The sequence below is a fragment of the Typopeltis vanoorti genome, chromosome 21 (genome assembly GCF_054136105.1).
Source record: "Typopeltis vanoorti isolate ZY-2024b chromosome 21, IOZ_Tvanoo_1.0, whole genome shotgun sequence".
NCBI classification, from domain to species: domain Eukaryota; kingdom Metazoa; phylum Arthropoda; class Arachnida; order Uropygi; family Thelyphonidae; genus Typopeltis; species Typopeltis vanoorti.
In genome coordinates, this window is record NC_143569.1 from 65,775,303 (window position 1) to 65,785,493 (window position 10,191).

General features: G+C 40.8%; 1 non-coding gene across 1 annotated transcript; it reads left to right on the forward strand.

The window, feature by feature from the left end:
- Positions 1-1,027: 1,027 nt before the first annotated feature.
- LOC150094934 (small nucleolar RNA snoR103) lies at positions 1,028-1,134 on the forward strand. The gene has a single exon (XR_016550200.1). It is a non-coding gene; the product is annotated as a small nucleolar RNA snoR103 (small nucleolar RNA).
- The last annotated feature ends 9,057 nt before the right edge of the window (positions 1,135-10,191 follow it).

Below are 10,191 nucleotides of genomic sequence, written 5' to 3' on the forward strand. Positions count from 1 at the left end.
GTAATGGTTAGGTTAGGTTCCATGCAAGAAATACGAAAAAGTGAATCACTTTTTCGTTTTGCAATTGGATAAAAAAAAAAAAAAATATAAAACTAAAAAAAAATGCAAAACTTGTAAACAATGACACATTCTGTTTACAGCAATTTGCACTCGAAAAGCTGTGAAATACACATATCACTGAACTGTGATCTTGGGGAAGAACCAAGGAGTTGGGGATACCTCTATTTCCCACTGTAATATATATTTAAACGAAGTAATACAAGGGAATAGGAAAAAACATCAACATATTAAACTGTCCTCTCAGGCAGTGTTTTAAATTATTTCTGTCGGCTACCCACAATAAAATGTACATTTCACATCACGGCCGTGCGCGCGCCCACACACACACACACACATTACATCTTGATCTTTAAGCAAAAAATCCGAGAATTGACACCCAGATTGAGTAAGATAGTACAATACCAGGGCAACTCGTAGTAAAGGTGGCGCAAGCACTAAACACTTCTCGCAACCTTTCAAAAAACAATATCCTGGGCGCCGTATCAGATATTAAGCTGAAATCAGATAAGAAAAACCATTCTTATCAGATTCAAATCTGATACGAGCCACAAAATATTAAACCGATTTGGAGCTTCATACATTTATGCCACGAGTTACCTCACTCATTACTTTTTGAGTCAACTCCCTCACCTTCGGGGAAAAAAAAAAAAAAAAAATATATATATATATATATACACACAAACACAGTGATACTGCTAGATTTTGCCAAGGCTTTTGACAGGATATCCCGTGGAATACTCTTAGGCAAATTAGAATGGATAGATACCAAAAAAGTAGTGTATGGAGGACCAGAGTTTAGGATGAAGCAGGTAACCAGTGGTGTTCCACAAGGTTTTGTGCTTGGACCGTTATTGTTTAATTTGTACCTAAATTATATAGGAAACGACTTCAATGGAGATATTCAGTCGTTTGCTAATGATGCAAAGTTGGTAGCGCAATAATTAACCATGCTGATGTAGAAAGCTTGCAGGATGATTTAAATAAGCTGATAATATGGGCAAAAGATAATGGATGTCAGTTCAATGTGGAAAAGTGTCAAGTTTACACTTTTCCACATTGAACTGACATCCATTGGGATTAAAAGATTACCAGCTGTGTACGACATTGACGAAACTGTACTCCAAGAGATTGATGAGGCTAGTGACTTGTGGGTGTTGGTGGATAGAGAGTTGAAGTTCAGAAGACATATTACTAAGGCGTCCAAGATAGCTCATAGGATTACTTGGTCATTGAAGAACACACTGACATGCAGAGATAAAGAAGTTGTGATTCCTCTTTATAGACGGTGATACGTCCACATCTGGATTACTGTGCTCGGATCTGGTCACCTGGGTTCCTTGGAGATGAGGACGTGATCGAAAAGTTTCAGAGGCGAGTGACCAAGTTGGTGAGTGGTGTAAAGACTGCTCCCTACATAGATAGATTGGGAGTTTGTGAATTACAGAGGTTGGTTGATAGGGAGAAGAGGGAATACGATAGAAACATTTAAGTTACTAAAAGGTGTTTATAAGACTGATATAGGGAAAATATTTGAGCAGTGGGATAGTGGCGGAAGAACAAGAGGTCATCCCTAGAAATTAAGAGTGTGGTTAACACGGGTACGAGGACTAGATTTTTCGCTTGGAGAGTGGTGAATGAATGGAATGCGTTGCCTGACTCATTTGTAATTGCTTCATCTGTCAATGAGTTCAAAAACAGGTATGATAGATATTGTGTGGATAATTTGGGTCTCTCGCAATGAGTCTTCTGACTCCATGGAGATTCCCGTATAATAATAATTATTATACACATCCGAAAGGTTGTGTGCTTTGCATTATGCGATACATACTAAGGCAAGTGATGTGAAGTCATCAGCTTCTATATGCAAGTAGCTCAGACATGAAAATACTTCATGCTCAAAACATGGTTTTGCTTACTTGGATAAAAGATTAAAAACCAACAATATAATTTCTTCGTATCTTTAATTTATAGCAGGATGAAGTTAAAAAAAAAGTGTTTCAACACTTTTTTAACACACACACACACACACACACACACACACACACATATATATATACCGGTCTCATATGGTGATTGCAGAGTTTTTCCTTACAGAAACTCGGTTTTCATCCCACAAAAGCTGACCATACATAACGTACATACTTCTGGTCATCAACTAGAAATGCGGATTAACCCTCACATTCTATTAAAACTGTGATTACGAAAACCAGCAATATTTTTGATATGTCCTGAGGACCCGTAAGTGTTACTAATGCGTGAATAATTTCAAAATAAATATTTCGTGACAAGTTTATGATGTCCTAGGACTCGTCGCGAGAGCCACATTCCACCTTATATCAAGCCTCACACCTCTCTTTATAGTGTGAGGAGAAGCTTTTTCTCTACGACAGAAAAATCTGCTCCTCACTACATTCTTGCTCAACCTTCAAGAATCCAACTTTCTGCCTACCATGGACTGAAAAATATCTCCTCGAAAATCTTTCCATCGTCAAGCTTTAAACTCACATCCCTTAATATAGTCGTTTTTAACGCTCATAATCCTGATGTTACCTTAGTTATCAATGTCCATTCTCTCTCTCTCTCTCTCTCTCTCTCTCTCTCTCTCTCCGAGAGCCAGGCAGAAAGATCAGCATTCAGTAATCCAAATAAATTCGGTTTAACCTTATCAAAAGACTGCTTTCCTTATTCTTACTCGTCTCTGTCCTTCCTAACAGGCTTCCATTGCGTGTCTTTTTTATCTTTTCAATATGTTCTACTCGATCGCTGGTTCTTATAAGTGGGAAGGGGGAAGAATAAATAATAGTTTCGATGTAGTCCTGGAGTGGCCTCCGTGAATTGTTACATAGTCACTTTCATCCGAAAGTGACACTATCTTGGAGTTATTTTTTTCGCTCTTTCTAATTTGCATCATCATGAACTAACAACGGTATATGATGCCTCCCCCCCCCCTTCAAACAACAGAATTGTTAATATAAAAATTAAACAGCAGTATTTTAAGCGGCTGCGAAAATTCATCATGAATGGTGCACTCATGACGTAGACTCTAGGTCCTACAGAACCATTCGGTCAAAGATTTTTGCTGTAGTAATACCAGCGTGTAGTCACTGCTTTTGTCCAATGCAGTTGTCACTTATGAGATACTGTATGAGTTGAATTACAACGATAAGATCATCCTTAACAAAGCGTGTTGTCCTCCCATGAAGTTTTCTATCACTCTCTACCCACTTTGGAATTCCAGTCCCAACCAACTTTTCCGAAATTCAACAACCCGAGAAACACAAACTGCTTATATAATACGAACGCCACCTGTTTTTGGTATCATCGCCCTTGTGCAAGGATCAGAAACATTTTTAGCCAATGATTCTTAAGAAATTTAAATATAGTCAAAATTAAATGAACGTTAGTCTTTTTTTTTTTTTTCATTGTCGGATATAAATTTTACTTTTATCTGTTCCGAAACGATGTTTACATTCTGCACTTCAGTGACCTTTACCACGAGTTGTCGTGGCATGCACTACTCTTAGATAACTAAGTTGAGGCAACTCGTAGGAAAGGTGACCCGAACTGCTAGTGTAATTAAAAATATGATTTATTTAATATTTAATGAAGTCGAGAACTTTCACCTTTTTCATTTAAAAGGAAGCACTTTACGTCTTTTCTTTGGCATATCCGAATTTCCAGCATCACTACTCTTGCGCTTTGGGACCATTATTAAGTAAAATAAGGGTTACTTGAACGCAAGCACTGCGATATAGCGACAGTCGATCTAATAACCGAGAACTGCTCAGAACGGCGGCGCGCAACTCCAGATATTTTTGATTTCCTAAAGGCTGCAAAGGCGTGTATCTTTCTCCACCTTTGCAACGAGTTGCCCTGGTGTTGGACTACCTCTGGGATCAGCCGAATTGCATATTACTAAAAGAAAGAGCCATACAGCTTTTTCGGCAAAGTGGATATTAGATCCAACATTATTTCATATCCGAATGTTTGTAGACACTATGAAAGTTTCGTAAGTTGTCCTGAGGGCTTACGAGAATATAATCATCGACATCCCGAGTTGTACTACCTACTTGACTTAACACTCGGGAGGTCGCATCTGATCTGACAGATAAATGCTAATTGTTAAAATGAATATTCTTTAACCTATCTATTGTAAGAATGGGAGTTCATGTCTTTCATCATCGGCCTTTGGAGTATAAAGATTGCTGAGGGTCAGCAGGTAGTAATAGGGGAGGTTAAAGAAAGGTAGAGTAGGATAGTAGGAGGTAAAAAGAGGCCTCAGTCAACCTGTTTAGCTGTGTAACCCAGAGGTTGTGGCTAAAAGGTCTGTAAAACATAATCTCCTTACCCCTGTTCTAAAAAAAAAACTTAAAATTTATACTTCACTTTATACGAAAAAGATAACTTTAGGTTACATTAATCCAGGTGTCTGGAGACGTTCTCTCGTAACCCCTAAAAAAATGAAAAACGATTGTTAAAATTTGGAACTTAGATTATTCTTAAACTATGCCTTACAACTGAAAAAGAAAAAAAAAGAAAAAAAAACTGCGATAGCGGGATCCGTATTGAGGTGGACTTTTTCAACCAGAGAACCGATAGTTGGGGGAAGAACCCGGCCCGAGCGATGCAGCCCACAAGGAGCTGCACCGCCTCGACGTAAGCCTTCGCAGCCCGGGTTCTCAGGTCTACCCCCTCCTTAGTGAGCTAGAGAAACCAATAAGTTGTACAACAGAATTAAGTATTTAGTTGGTCCTGAAAGGAGGACAAGTTTTTAGTTTGCCCTTAACTCTTTTTTTGTTGTATTTTTCTGTAAGATTTGAGAAGCTACTGTTTTTTCCCGGCCATTTATTATTTGGTGAAGAGCTTTATACAGACTCCTTTCCGTTTCTTCGTTTAATTCAGGGATTCCTTTTAGCTGTGCTGGGTTTAGTTCACTTAATCTTTCTATATAGAGGTCTCCCCATTCGAAGCTTATGGTCTCAGGACCTGTGAGGAGGAGTATAGGTGCTCCTATTTTGTCTATTGCCCTTTGGAGGATTACCTCAAAGTCTTCTGGGATTAAACGCATTAGAACCCTTTGGGCGTCCACGGCGGGGATGGATTCTTCCTCCGATTCCTCGGCTGAGGTAATATTGCCTTTTCTTGATTTTTCAGTCTCTTCTTGATTTTCTATTCTGATCTCCCTTTCTTCCTCTTCCTCAGAGTCAGATACTTCTTCTGGGCATGTATTATCTGGTTTTGTTCTCTTCGCTTCTCCTTCTTCAGGGCTGATTGATCTTTTTTCTGTGTTGTTGCTGGCTTCCATTTCTTCTACTTCTGTGGTCTCTTCCGTCTCGATGCGAGTTTTCCTTGCGTTACATTTCTTTTTTTTTCTTTATTTTCCATTCTGAGTTTTTCGTGGTGGCGGCTTGATTTCCTGTTGTTACTGTCACGATAGCTGAGGGTTGAATGACTGGAAAGTCTTCCGGCTCCGTTGTTTTAGGCTCCTCTGCTGTTTTACCTATAATTAGAATGTCGTCCTTTTTTTCGGGTTCAGGTTTATTTACTGGAGTGGCTGCTGGGGTTGGCGATATAGCACCTCCTATTCGTTCTGCTTGTGTCCTGTTGGGACAAACGTCTACCTTGTGGGTTGTATTTCCACATTTCAAGCAAGGTGCCTCACACTGACCTAGGGCATGTCCTACCGCCCTTGCAGTTCCTGCATTTGTTCTTCGGGCAGTCTGCACCTAGATGTTCGAGTGATCCGCACCGAAAACATTTCTTTCTTACACCAGGGTAGTTGACTACTACCCTGGCAGAGCCCAGAAATACGAAGTTGGGGACCTCAGCCTTCATCTCCATAAGGAAGGTCACCTCGCCAGTCTTCCAGTCGGGGTAGTCGGCATCGTTGGTGATTTTGACGTCCCGTACGTCTCCCCATTTTGAGAAAACCTTTTTGATTATCTCACTCCCTTCCTCGAGATATTCTACAGGGAACCTTTCTATTCGTAGTGTCTTCAGTAGACTTCCTACTACGAAGGGATAGATCATTTTCCCTTCACATTCTACACCTGCCATTAACTTATTCCTGGTTTCTATATCTTTCACAACTACCTGCTCCATAAGGGGTAAAACCAAATATCTTTTGTGCCCCTACTATGTCGGCGAGAGCTCTCGCTAAAGTCCTCTTCGGTATGTTGACGCCTGCCTCTATACCGAGGGTCTTCACTCGCGGCAGGAATGAAGTCATTTGGAAGAGAGAAAAATATCTCACTATGAATTAAGTCCCGGAAAAATGGATAGACCTTTAAACCAGGGCCAAGCGTTCCCCGTTTGCAGAAATCTCCTGCTACACTACATAGAGGCGGAAGACTACAGGCAGGCACAAGGCAAAAAGAGAGGAAAAATATAACTAAAAAAAAATTTCTCACCAAGGCTGGAAGTTTCTGGCAGCAGGACTGGAACATGCAGCTTTCTTCTAGATTCGTTGGATAGGACACTCCTCACAAACTGGAACAAACTGGAACTGGAATTCATCAGTGAGTAGCTAGACCCTATCTATTGTATAGGTTGAAGGTCATGAGTAGCTGCGCGTGAGTATATTATGAGTGCTATTTCGCACTTTTGTTTGCTGTCAGTTTGGTTTAACACATGTTATGTAAAGGTTTATGATGTTTGACAGTAAATGTTATCTGAGAGATACCACGACCTCCGATGTCAGTATAGTATACTTTAGTTTTTTTATTATTCTTTGTTCATATTAATTTCTCGATTGTAACTGAAAATAAAGGAAAAAGAAAACCAGGACGTCCTCTTAAACGATGACTTCTAAGGCCGGAACAGGCCATGCTAGGCGCCTAAATCCTTGATACGCATGATGATGATGATGATGATGATGTCCTCTAGGAGCTGTGTTTTACATTTATGGAAAATACTAAGGAAAATGGTCAGGAGCTTGCTCCACCTTTACCACGAGTTGCCCAGTATGGCACTACTTATGCTTGCATCCGCCGAAACGTTTAGTTTCTATATATTCGGCACGAAACTCTTATATTTTCTATATTCGGTTATGAAATAATGTTGGATTCAATATTCGCTTAATTTGTTCCCTCATGTATTATATTATTCGCAGTGTTTGTTCTTTTTTTTATTTTTTGCATTTTAGCACATGCTAGTGATTAATGTTATCTCTCTGAGATATAACGCGTCCTACGCTGCAAAGTTACCACCGATCCGCTTTTAATTGATTTTGGAGATTAGATTGGTAGCGAGTGTCGGATCAAGAACGGACTACGCGATTAACATTGGATTACATCATATACAGTGAAAATATCATAGTGGTTCAAAAACGGACCTCCATGACCAAGGACTAAAGTGGAATGAAAGAACCTACCAAGGTAAGGTTTAGTAACTTTATTTATTTCAAGCGATATACAAATAGCAACAAAACCGCAACGGAAAAACCATACACGCACCAAAATGGAAAGCTTCGAAGATTTACTACAACACCTAAACAGAGATCAAGCACTAGAGTTATTTAAGTTAATCCTTAAAAAATTCGACACCGAGTGGCCAGGTTTTCTAAACTTGTACGCACACACAGATGAACCAGAAGACATCGAAGATGACGAGAGAGAAACAAACAACACGACCTCCAGCCCACCCGAGAACTTAAAACAGACAAACGTCACAGAAGAACACACAGGGAAAAGACGCAGAACCACGGACGACCACATGGAAGACGCCGCACCCTCACAAACAGCCCCGGAAAAGAAGGAAAAGGTCCCCCCTGTAATTCTCCGGGAAAAAGAAAAATGGACCACAGTAGCACAAAACCTTAGAGATCACAATATTGATTACTCCTGGGCCAGAAACACAGACGAAGGGGTTAAAATACAGCCAACAACAGTAACAGACTACAGAGGTATAACAAAAATAATGGACAACAACAAACTACAATATCACACTTTTGCACTAAGCAGCGAAAAAAATCTTAAAGTTGTACTCAGAGGAGTCACAGAAGGCATCACCTCTGAGGAGATTGCAGCAGACCTCACCCAACACGGACTAACACCTATCAAGGTCAGCAGAATGACCCGATCAGACAAGCGACCAATGCCACTAGTCCTAGTGGAAGTCCCCAACACACAGAAACACATCTATGAAATAACCGCCGTCTGCGGTCTAAGAATAACCCCAGAACCACTAAGAAATAGAGCATCAGCAGGGCAATGTCATCGCTGCCAAAAGTTTGGCCATGCACAAAAACTCTGCAAAGCTGAGTACAGATGCCTCAAATGTGGCGAAAAACACCCAACTATTACCTGTTCCAAACCAAGAACCACGCCAGCCACATGTGCCAACTGCGGTGGCCCCCATCCTGCCAACTATAAAGGATGCATTCATCATCCGAAAAACCGTGGGGCAACAAGACCCCCCCAATCACCTGCTCCGATTAGCACCCAAAGATCGCAGATTGAGACTGATCAAAGAAAACTAAACCAAACAAGTCAGGAAAGACCACAATTCCCCACCAAAACCTACGCAGAAGCAGCTCGCCCCAAGAATGCAGCACATACCACTCAGAAAACCTCCAACATAGCAGCAATTCTGACCTCCTCATTAGCCACTATGCTGCAAGAATTTAGCCAAACAAACCCATCGTCATCCTCAACGAAGAGATTCCTTCAAGGAACCCACTCCATACTAGCAGCTCTCAATGAACACAACTAAAATACAACCAAACTCACTCCTGATAACTGCCTGGAATGCCAATGGCCTCACCAACAAAACACTTGAGTTACAAGAGTTCGCACTCAGAAGAAACCCCGATATTATGCTGATTAGCGAGACTCACCTGAGACCTGCTAACAACCCCAAAATAAGGGGGTACACCATGTACAGAACAGACAGACTAGGTGCCAGAGGGGGAGGCACAGCCATCTACATCAAGCCCTACCTCAACCACAATACCATACCCAACCCACCAACCACCAACCTGGAGATTACCGGAGTAGAAGTACACACGAGAAATGCAGGAAGCATCAAGATATATGCAGCCTACAACCCACCAAGCAAACACCTATTAATATCAGATCTAGATTCCATCCTAGGCTCCACAGACCCCATTCTTATGGCAGGAGATTTGAATGCGAAGCACACTGCCTGGTACAGCTCCACAGTTAATACAAGTGGCCACACTCTACACAACTACACAGCAGCCAACTCAGCCACAGTTGTGGGACCTGTCGAGCCTACCCATCACAGCCCAATTGGCAGATCAGACGTGCTAGACATCATTATTTTAAAGAATATCAAATATCAGTACCAGCTGGAAACAGTAAATGAATTGTCATCAGATCATAATCCCCTAGTACTCAAACTAGGTACACTAGATCAATTCTCCCCACTACACTCATTCTTAGCATGGGACAAACTGTCCCATGTCCTACCAGAGCACATCGGCCCAGTACCTATCATACATAAAAAAGAAGAGATAGACACTGCAGTAAAAAGCTTAACAGACCAAATCAAGAAAGCAATTGCTTCAGTCACCAGAACTACACTCATCCATTCAACCAGCAGAATCCCAGAGGAGATTACCAACTTAATCAAGTCCAAAAATAAAGCCAGGAAGAGGTACCATAACACTAGAGCCCCACAAGACAAAACTATCCTAAATAACCTAAACAGAAAAGTAAGAGATGCACTACAAAATCATAGAAACCAGGAATGGGAAAAGAAGTTAACATCCCTAAACCAAGCTGATCATACTTTATGGAAATTTTTGAAGATCCTCCGTAGAAAAAATCAACCCTTACCCCCCATGCAGACCAAGCACGGAATAACACACATGGATAGAGACAAAGCTGATGCACTGGCTGACAGTCTGGAGGAGCAGTGCAGACCTGCATATGACAACCTGAATATTAGTCATATATATAATATTCATATGCAGGTCAGGCATACTTTAAAGCAAACAGAGAACTGCCCAGACCACATCACTCCTACCACCCCAACAGAAATATATAACATCATCAAGCATTTAAATTCAAAAAAAGCCCCAGGACCAGATGGAATCACCAATAAAATCATAAAAATTCTTCCCAGAAAGGCCATAATCCATATAGTCAACATAACAAATGCAATAAT